We start from the raw sequence: 11,148 nt of genomic DNA on the forward strand, positions 1-11,148 counted from the left end.
TTATTATTATTATTATTATTATTATTATTATTACTTTCTAAGTACAACCCTAGTTGGAAAAGCAGGATGCTATAAGCCCAGGGGCTCCGACAAGGAAAATAGCCCAGTGAGGAAAGGAAAGAAGAGAAAATGAAATATTTTAAGAACAGTAACATTAAAATTAATATTTCCTTTAATATTTCCTATATAAACTATCTAATTGATTTAAAACGTTTCTTATGACGTGTTCCATAGGGAAAATTAGTTCCTATCTGTCAAAATTATAATGTAAAATGCATAGCTGTTAAAAAATAGAATAATGAAAACAAGTCATTTGATACAATATGTTATGGGTAAATTCAATTTATATCTATGTTATCTTTAATGTACGGGACAAATAGCAAAGGTCAAAAATATCACTAATGTGTGTGTATGTACATGTGTATGCATATGTGTGTATATATATATATATATATATATAAATTTTACACATACATAATTGTGTGTACATATATATACAGCTAATTATACATATATATATATATATATATATATAAATATATATTTATATATATATATATATAATATACATATATATATAATATATATGTAACATATAGAAATATATATATATATATATATATGAATATATATATATACCTATATGTATAATATATATATATATATATATATATAAGTGCACGTGTCCCTTTCATCTTCTTAAACTCTGATTTCAGAAAATATTTATGAGATGAAGTTGCCGGAACCATATGCCTTAACGCACGAACATCAACTGAGCTTACAAACCACATAGCCTATCTCCCACTTGCGGTCACCCATCCGAGCACTGTCCAAGACCAACTAGAGAATTCCAAAAGCGGAAGTACCGCCATTGCAAAACCACAAAAAATATTATCTCAATGGTATTACGTTAACATATCCTTTAGGGTTGTCGTGGCCGATGTGGTAACGTCCCTGACTGGTGAACGCCAGACTGGGGGTTCGAGTCCCACTCAAACGCGTTAGTTTCTTTTGGTCGCTGTAACCCTCACCATCCTTGTGAACTAAGGATGGGGGGGGGAGGAGGGGAGACTGGGCTTCGAGTCCCACTCAAACTCGTTAGTTTCTTTGGTCGCTGTAACCTCACCATCTTTGTGAGCTAAAAGATGGGGGGGGGGGAAGACTGGGCCTCGAGTTCCGCTCAAACTCGTTAGTTTCTTTGGTCGCTGTAACCTCACCATCCTTGTGAGCTAAGGATGGTTTAGAGGAGCCTATAGCTCTATCTGCCGACTCATCAGCAGCCACTACCTGGCCCTCCTTGGTCCTACCTTGGGTGGAGAGGAGGCTTGGATGCTGATCATATGGTGTAAGGACAGTCTCTAGGGCTAGGTCTATCTTATATCTATAGACCTTGCTCTAGGGTCATTGTCCTGCTCGATAGGGCAATGTCACTGTCCCTTGCCACTGCCATTCATGAGCGGCCTTTAAACCTTTAAACCTTTAATGCAAAGGCTTAGGGCAATGTCACTGTCCCTTGCCACTGCCATTCGTGAATGGCCTTTAAACATTAAAGCCTTTAATGCAAAGGCTATAAAACCTTTACAAGCAGGGCATTGAATATGGTGTCAAGACTAAGGGACGATTGGATAATGCAGTCAAAGGGACATTAATCATATCTGAGGTCGTTTTCCAAGGCACTCGTTACACCAAGGCCGACTGTACCACGTTTCTCAATTCGGAAGGACGATTTGCTATTTAAAGTGAGAGAGAGAGAGAGAGAGAGAGAGAGAGAGAGAGACTAGCTTCCATTTTTTGTACTGGAGAAAAGCCTTCCATTTTTTTACTGAGAGAGAGAGAGAGAGAGAGAGAGAGAGAGAGAAAGAGAGAGAGAGAGAGAGAGAGAGAGAGACTGTCTTCCTTTTTTACTAAAGAGAAAAGCCTTCCAATTTTTACAGGAGAGAGAGAGAGAGAGAGAGAGAGAGAGAGGAGAGAGAGAGACTGTCTTCCTTTTTTAATAAAGAGAAAAGCCTTTAATTTTTACAGGAGAGAGAGAGAGAGAGAGAGAGAGAGAGAGAGAGACTGTCTACCTTTTTAATAAAGAGAAAAGCCTTCTAAATTTTACAGGGGAGAGAGAGAGAGAGAGAGAGAGAGAGAGAGAGAGAGCTCCTCTAATGTGAAGATAGTTTCTCTAATGTGAGAGACATTCTCTGATGTGAGAGATAGATTTTCTAATGTGAGAAATGTTTGTGTATAGTTGCTCACATACAAACAAACAAACACACACAAACGAAACACAGGGTGAATACATACCCTTATTAAAATCTTCAATTTTGGCGATGGTATTAATAAATACAGAAACCCCCCACCCCCCCCCCCCCCCCCTTTGTTTAATCATTAGGTGTGAGGTCCTTGAAATATGTCACTTTCGCTTTAAAGGATACTGCTTTTCTGGTCCTATACAGAAGGAGAATCCTACTCTTAATATAGAGGCTGGGAGGAACGGAGAGAGTTGAGGTCCCCCTTTTTGTTTTGTTTCATTTGTTGATGTCGGCTACCCCCCAAAATTGGGGGAAGTGCCTTGGTATATGTATGTATTAATATAGAGAAAACGCCATCAAACCCGATAGACCAATACAGCCCCTATAACTTAAAACACCAGGTCTCCGCCCCCCCCCCCCCCAAAGGAAAAAGTTACAAAAAGATAAAAAAAACAGGGTAATACAAAAGATGAACGCCATCAAACCCCCCAGACCAAAACAGCCCATATAACTTAAAACACCAGTTCTCCCCCCCCCCACCCCCAAAGGAAAAACAGTTACAAAAAGATTAAAAAAAAAACAGGGTAATACAAAAGATGAACTGTAATGATAAGGCAAAGCTGTGCAGGATTTCCTCTGCCCTTTCGACAAAACGAGTTTCCTGATAAACAAGTGACAGAAGTCAGTTGTGAATCAGCTTCCTGTTCTGTGTTCTACTCTTCAGTAAACGGTTATTATTATTATTATTATTATTATTATTATTATTATTATTATTATTATTATTATTATTATTATTATTGTTATTGTTATTATCATTACATTTACTATCAGTATTCCTATTATTATTATTATTATTATTATTATTATTATTATCCCTATTATTATTCCTATTATTATTATTATTATTATTACTAGCTAAGCAACAACCCTCGTTGCAAAATCAAGATGCTATAAGCTCAAGGGCTCCAATAGGGAAAAATAGCACAGTGAGGAGAGGAAATAAGTATATAAATAAACGATTTAAGAAGTAATGAACAATTAAAATAAAACATTTCAAGAAGAGTAACAATATTAAAATGGATCTTTCTTATAATATATATATATATATATATATATATATGTGTGTGTGTGTGTGTGTGTGTGTGTGTGTGTGTGTATGTATGTGCGCGTGTGTGTGTACATACACACACAATGATTCCCTATGCTATCAGTTAAGTTTAAAATGGTGTAAAATACTGTTGTTGACTTGTATAAATGCATTATTTTTCGTAAACAGAAGAATTAATTGGAAAAATAAGACCATTTTAATTTCATCAATTATATAAATAGTAAAATAACTAAGAAATTACAAATATAAACCATGTTCTTTTAAACACCTTTTTTATCTATAACCAGAATTAAATAGATTAAAGAGACTTATCCAATAAACAAAACAAAAAATAAACAAAAAACTCACATAAACGAAGGATATTAAACCAACTCCATCCGAAAACTTTGTTTAATTTTATCAATTAAGTAAATAGTAAACTAACTAATTTAATAAATTACAAATATATACTACGTTCTTCTAAACACCTTTTTTTTATCTATAACCAAAATTAAATAGATTAAAGAGACTTATCCAATAAACAAAAAGAAATACAAAAACTCACATAAACGAAGGATATTCGAAGGATATTAAACCAACTCCATCCGAAAACTTTTTTTTTTATTATTTCCTTATTCTGTTTATGGCAGGAAAGGGATCGGCTTTACAAGGCAACTTGGCAAGAGTGGCCCCCATGAATACACAGCTCCTTTATCGGAAGGGCTCCATAAAATGGAAACAAGGAATCTCAAGAGATAGATACCGAGGGCAACGGCTTTGGCAGATGGTACATTTTCCCCAGCATAGACTAAAGGGAGTCTAAGGCATTTTGCAAAGCAATGTTTCCTTGGATTTTATGCTGGAGAGATCTTTCAGTATCGGCTATGATCAGTTGAAATGAAGTCGTAGTCTTCTTTTCAACAGTTACCCTTACACTAAGGGGTCGGTTGCCTAATACGACATCTCTAGCCCTTCCCAATGCCTTCTATAGTATGAGAGTGTAAGGCATTTTGTAAAATAATGTTTCCTTGGAATTTACATTGGAGAGATCTTTTCAGTATCTGCTATCATCAGTTGAAATGAAGTCATCATCGTCTTTTTTACCGCTAAGGGGTCGGTTGCCTCATACGTCATCTCTAATGCCGGAGTCCAGGGCATTTTGCAAAGCAATGTTTCCTTGGATTTTATATTGGAGAGACCTTTTCAGAATCTGCAATGATCACTAGAAATGAGGTCGTCATCGTCTTTTTTACCGTTAAGGGGTCGGTTGCCAAAGTCATCTCTAATGCCGGAGTCCAGGGCATTTTGCAAAACAATGTTTCCTTGGATTTTATGCTGGAGAGACCTTTTCAGTATCACTGATCAGTAGAAATGAAGCCGTCCTGTTCTTTTTAACAGTTACCCTTATATTAAGGGGTCGGTTGCCAGTTTTCTTTCCCCAGCATAGACTAAAGGTAGTCTAACGCCTTTTGCAAAATAATGTTTCCTTGGATTTTATACTAGAGAGATCTTTCAGTATATGCTCAGATCAGTTGAAATGAAGTCGTTGTCTTCTTTTCAACAGTTACCCTTACATTAAGGGGTCGGTTGCCTGATACGCCATCTCTAAACGTCGGATTCGAGGGCATTTTGCAAAACAATTTCGCCAGTCGTCTCTATCTTAAGTTTTTAAATCAATTCTTCTCCATTCTTCATCATCACTTCCTGCTTCACAGTCCTCAGGCATGTAGACCTGGGTCTTCCAACTCTTTTAATGACTTGAGGAGCCCAGTTGAAAGTTTGTGAACTAACCTCTCTTGGGGAGTGCGAAGAGCATACCCAAAACATCTCCATCTACCCATAACCATGATCTCATCCACATGTGGCACTCGAGTAACATATATATACAATACACACACATATATACATATATATAATATTTAATATATATATATATATATATATATATATATATATATATATATATATATATATATAGATATATATATATGTGTCTTGCTTTAATAACCTATAGAGAACCCAACAACAGACAAACAGGACAGTTCCTCCATCAATAACAGACAAACAGGGCAGTTCCTCCACCGTGTAGAAGTCAACACGAGGGGGAAGGTTGGGCAATCTCTCCTAATCAGAATTCTAAACGAATGCAAAGTGCAGCTAACGGGATGCTAATTTCACCAGATTAACATTACCATTCCAGTTCCCCCCAGAGAGAAGGACTCGCTACGCAACGGATTGGGGCCAGCTTCAACGAAACTCGTAGCCAATACACGGTATGCATTCCTACCTAACACTGCCTGGAGAAGATTTGCAAAACAAATCTAGCATAGTATCCCTTCCGATAGGTTATAGATAAAATTAAATTTTAATGCAGTACCAACTATATAAGATATACCGTAGTCAGCCCTCGTTTTTCGCGATGGTTAGATAACAGCGACATGCGCGATAAGTGAAAAATCGCGAATGCATGGTGCCTTAGGGTGAGATAATGCCTAGCCTAACCTAACAATCACTGATAATAAAATAAAATTAAACTTTAATGCAGTACCAACTATAAAAAAAAAACCGTAGTCAGCCCTCGTTTTTCGAGAGGGTTAGATAACAGCGACAGGCGCGATAAGGGAAAATCGCGAATGCGTGTTCCCCTATGGTGAGATAACGCCTAGCCAAACCTAACAATCACAGATTATAAAATAAAATTAATCTTTATAGCAGTACCAACTATAAAAGATACACCGTAGTCAGCCCTCGTTTTTCGCGAGGGTTAGATAACAGCGACAGGAGCAATAACCGAAAAATTGCGAATGCGTGTTCCCCTATGGTGAGATAACGCCTAGCCAAACCTAACAATCACAGATTATAAAATAAAATTAAACTTTAATGCAGTACCAACTATGAAAAATACACCGTAGTCAGCCCTTGTTTTTCGAGAGGGTTAGATAACAGCGACATGCGTGATAAGCGAAAAATCGCGACTGCTTGTTCCCCTAGGACGAGATAACGCCTAGCCTAACATAACTCACTTCCCTTGCCTATGCTCGGATAATTAAAGCATACAGTACAAACTATAAAATGCAATGTAATTCTTATAAAAAAATACAGTGTAGTACCATCTATAAAAAATACAATACATTACAAACTAGTAAAAAAAATTTCAATAAATCTAGAAACAGACTTACAACCTCATATTACTTCAAAGCTTAAAAAAGAAAATGATTAACTCCCTTCACATAATGGTGAAAACACATAAAAACGCCAAGATTTAAAACATGTTAATCTTCAGATTTAAAAAAAATAATATTTGCTTAAGAACGTGTGAACATCCACAAGGAGGCTTCTCAAGATATTTCCTCCGAGAGAAGTGATAATAGCTATCCACTTCACAAGGGGATATCAATAGCAAGTGGATTTTCCTCGCTCCAAAATGTATAAATAAATAAAAGATAATATAAATTTATGCATATATATATATATATATATATATATATATATATATATACATATATATATATATATATTTTCCCTGTCATGCTGAGCAGCATTGCCAGACGTCCCTCCCCGTCCCTCAGGTAAGGGGAGAGAGAGTAGTCATACCCAGGTGAGGGGAGGTACCCCGAAAGGTACACTCAGAAACCACAACTGTCGTTTTGTAGTTAAGAAAGGGATGGGTGGTCGGTCTCTCCCCGTCACTCAGGTAAGGGGAGAGGGAGTAGTCATACCCAGGTGAGTGGAGGTACCGTCGAGAGGTACACTCGGATACCACATCTTCCGTTTTGTAGTTAGGAAAGGGGGGAGGGGGTGGGAAGGTTGAATCATTGTGTTCATATCTATCTAAATATTTAGCCGTCATTTTTTGACGGGTAACGTACACTATTAGCTACAGGTTTAACTATACAAAAGTACTCCAGCAATGATACATGATAATGCTGGACAGTAATTGATAATAGTGTCTTGGCAGTAAAACTGCCTAGCATTACTCTATTATTATTATTATTATTACTATTATTATTATTACTTGCTAAGCTACAACCCTAGTTGGAAAAGCAGGAGGCTATAACCCCAGGGGCCCCAACAGGGAAAATAGCCCAGTGAGGAAAGGAACAGAGTAACAAAATTAGAATATTTTCTATATGAATTATAAAACTTAACAAAACAAGAGGAAGAGAAATAAGTATCTAGCCAGCAAAACTGCCTAGCATTATTATTATTATTATTATTATTATTATTATTATTATTATTATTATTACTACTACTTGCTAAGCTACAACCCTAGTTGGAAAAGCAGGAGGCTATAAGCCCAGGGGCCCCAACAGGGAAAATAGCCCAGTGAGGAAAGGAACAAAGTAACAAAATTAGAATATTTTCTATATAAATTATAAAAACTTGAACCTAGAGGAAGAGAAATAAGATAGAATAGTGCGCCCGAGTTTACCCTCAAGCGAGAGAGAGAGAGAGAGAGAGAGAGAGAGAGAGAGAGAGAGAGAGAGAGAGAGATTGACTCATAAGTGGCTGGCTCTTCGAGCACGGAAATAGTGACACACATCCGTGCACTGTTTGTTTGTTTGTGTCTACCTCACATCAAAACAAGGCACGTATGTTGCATGACAGAATAATGGTGAACGAACAGACAAGAGCTTTTTACATTATCAGTAAATGTTTCTTAAAAGGGGACTTTCTTATCGTAGTGTTTTCATGTCAAGGACAATAAAGATAAAATCAAATTACTTGCAGATTAAATTTTTTTTAAATTGAAAAATACACTAAAATTTCCCTCGAAATCCTGAATATATACAAGATTTATCAGGAAATATATAAAAACACAGAATACATTTCCTGTCAGATATAATAATGATTAAAGTACTCGTAACTGAATTTTTTAAAAATACAGTAAAATTTCCCTCGAAATCGTAAAATATATACAAAAAATGTTGTCAGGAAATATATATACAGGATAAAATACATTTCATGTCAAATACATTAATGATTAAAGTACTCGCAATTGAATTTTTTTAATAATACAGTAAAATTTCCCTCGAAATCGTAAAATATATACAAAAAAAATGTCAGGAAATACATTCACAGGATAAAATACATTTCATGTCAAATACATTAATGATTAAAGTACTCGCAATTGAATTTTTTTAATAATACAGTAAAATTTCCCTCGAAATCGTAAAATATATACAAAAAAAATGTCAGGAAACACAGGATAAAATAAATTTCATGTCAAATACAATAATGATTAAATTACTCGCAATTGAATTTTTTTAAAATACAGTAAAATTTCCCTCGAAATCGTAAAATATATACAAAAAAATGTCAGGAAATACATTCACAGGATAAAATACATTTAATGTCATATACAGTAAAAATAAAATAAAGTACTCGTAATTGAATTTTTAAAAATACACTACAATTTCCCTCGAAATCGTAAAATATATAAAAGAAATGTCAGGAAATACAATAAAGATATAATAAAGTACTCGTAATTGAATTTTTTTAAAATACACTAAAAAATATTATACTCGCAACTGAAATTTTTTAAAATACACTAAAATTTCCATCGAAATCGTAAAATATATAAAAGAAATGTCAGGAAATATAATAAAGATATAATAAAGTACTCGCAATCGAATTCTTTAAAAATACACTAAAAAATAATCATACTCGAAACTTAACTTTTTTAAAATACACTAAAATTTCCTTCAAAATCGTAAAATATATACAAGAAATGTCAGGAAATATAATAAAGATATAATAAAGTACTCTTAATTGAATTTTTAAAAAATACACTCAAAAATAAAGTATTCGCAACTGAATTTTTAAAAAATACACTAAAATTTTCCTTCAAAATAGTAAAATATATATAAAAAATGTCAGGAAATACAATACAGATATAATAACAAAGATAATACTCGCAACTGAAATTTTAAAAGTACACTAAAATTTCCCTCGAAATCATAAAATATATACAAGATATGTTGTCAGGAAACACACACACATACAGGATGAAATCCAATCCAACCCGGAAATAAAAAAATCAGGTTCAAACCACATCAATGACAAATCTCCAGCCATATTTCCTAGCTGGCTGTCAAGTTAAGAACATACCGGAACTCCTTCGAAACCAACGGTGCAGAACAACGCTGTTCTTTCGTGACTCAAATACAGAACAATACAGAACAATAACACAAGAGGGATATTATAACTTGGGAATACAACCTGGAAATAGCAAAGACATGACCTTCACGTGTATGCAAAGAAAAAAATGCTTTTTAATACTTCCTCAATATGACGCTAGGTCGAGTTACGCGTTTTTAGAATGATTTATTGTTAATTTATTCTCCTCGTTTATTCATTTCCTTTCCTCACTGGGCTATTTTTCCCTGTTGGAGCCCTTGGGCTTATAGCATCTTGCTTTTCCAACTAGGGTTGTAGCTTGGCTAATAATAATAATAATAATAATAATAATAATAATAATAATAATAATTTTTAAATTAATAATAATAATAATAATAATAATAATAATAATAATTTCAAAATTATTAGTATTAATAATAATAATAATAATTATAATAATAATAATAATAATTTCAAAACTAATAATAATAATAATAATAATAATAATAATAATAATAATAATAATAATATATTATCAAGAGGTTTTAAAGGAAGCTCATGAATGGCAGAGGTAAGGGATAGAGACAATCTCCTACAGGCTGATCATGTATACCTATGATCAGCTCCCATGGATATGGTCTCTCTCTCTCTCTTTCTTTCTTTCTCTCTCTCTCTCTCTCTCTCTCTCTCTCTCTCTCTCTCTCTCTCTCTCTCTCTCCAAACTAAGACCAGGGAAAGCCAGGCAATAACTGTTCATGACTCAGCAGGTAGACCTATAGGTTCTCCCAAACCCATCTCTCTCTCTCTCTCTCCACGCAACGATCTGGGAGAGCCAGGCAATGGCTGCAAAGAGCTAAGACCAGGGAGGGCCAGGCAATGGCTGCTCATGTCTCCTCAGGTAGACCTATAGGCAACCCCCGAACCCTCCCCCTCCATATCTCACAAGGATGGTGAGGTTGCAGACACCACAATAAACTATCGAACTTGAGCGTGACTCGAACACCAGTCCGGCAGATCACCAGCCAGGGACGTTTCCAATAGGCCACCACAACCCTATAAAGATCGAGTATAACAAAAACTCGCATAACCAATCGTGTATCACACTAACATTCGCTTTTACAATCGGCAGTGCACGACAGCCGTGCTACAAAGAGAAGCACGACTACCGAGCTACAAAGAAAGGCACGACTACCCTGCTAAAAAGAAAAGCACGACCGCCGTGTTATAATAAGTTAGCACGAACACCGTGTTACAGAGAAGCACGGCCACCAAGCTACAAAGAGAAATACGACTATCGTGCTACAAAGAGAAACACGACCACCGTGCTACAAAGAGAAGCACGACCACCGTGCTACAAAGAAAAGCACGACCACCGTGCTACAAAGAAAGGCACGACTACCGTGCTACAAAGAGAAATACGACCACCGTTCTACAATGAAAAGCACGACTACCGTACCAAAAAAAACCACGACCACCGTACAAAAAAAAAAGTACGACTACCGTTCTACAAAGAAAGGCACGACTACCGTGCTACAAAGAGTTAGCACGACCACCGTGCTACAAAGAGAAATACGATCACCGTACTACAAAGAAAGGCACGACTACCGTGCTACAAAGAGTTAGCACGACTACCGTGCTACAAAGAGTTAGCACGACTACCGTGCTACAAAGAGTTAGCACGACTACCGAGCTACAAAGAAGCAC

This window comes from Palaemon carinicauda, chromosome 4, assembly GCF_036898095.1.
Source record: "Palaemon carinicauda isolate YSFRI2023 chromosome 4, ASM3689809v2, whole genome shotgun sequence".
Taxonomy (NCBI): Eukaryota; Metazoa; Arthropoda; class Malacostraca; order Decapoda; family Palaemonidae; genus Palaemon; species Palaemon carinicauda.